Raw genomic sequence first — 711 nt, forward strand, 5'->3', positions numbered from 1 at the left:
GTTTACTTTTAATTTCAGCTACGATCTGCGAGTGGATATATATAACGAGACATTAATTTCACTAAGCCAGCACCACTCTTATATACTATAAGAATTAAACCAAAAAAAAAAAAAAAGAAATCGTATATCATGTCAACATTTTTACTCAGTAGAAAAACTTTATGTAAATATATTCTGCTGCACTTTGTAACATAGATTGACAAGTCACGGCTACGGAGATTTTCTTCTGAGCCAAATGGTAATTAGTAGTGGAGACTCTGAAAATTTTTCTTTTCCCCTGTTCTCCAATTTCCCACAATTTTTCGGCTTGTGAATGCCTAACATGCCCAGCAAACCAGCACCGTATTTATATATCAGTAATATAATATAGATATGTAATGTCTGCACAACCATGTGGTTTGTTATGTAACTGTTGCGTGTTACATAACATATACATAACATGTAACAGTTACATGAAATACTACATGGTTGAGCTGACGTTCAAACATCAATGTTATGTTACTGATACTTGTGGTTTGCTGAGTGCAAATTCTGCTGTTATACATAACGCGGATGTACGTAACCCAGTGCTCCACATAAAAGTTAACAGTTCATAGGCTATTTTTAGAAGTGATGGGAAGATGTACTTGTGATCAGTTTTTAAAAAGAATTATACCTTATAGTTGGGTCTTATTGTCTAATGCGTATATGCTTTGTGAATAACGAATAACT

General features: G+C 33.6%; 1 protein-coding gene across 6 annotated transcripts in view; it reads right to left on the reverse strand.

The window, feature by feature from the left end:
- LOC116851155 (putative fatty acyl-CoA reductase CG5065) overlaps positions 1 to 711 on the reverse strand; it is a 32,023-nt gene that overhangs the window by 6,759 nt on the left and 24,553 nt on the right. The window lies entirely within an intron of this gene.

The sequence above is a fragment of the Odontomachus brunneus genome, unplaced genomic scaffold (assembly GCF_010583005.1).
Source record: "Odontomachus brunneus isolate Ranch 3 - 2012 unplaced genomic scaffold, Obru_v1 Obru_scaffold_167, whole genome shotgun sequence".
Classification (NCBI taxonomy): domain Eukaryota; kingdom Metazoa; phylum Arthropoda; class Insecta; order Hymenoptera; family Formicidae; genus Odontomachus; species Odontomachus brunneus.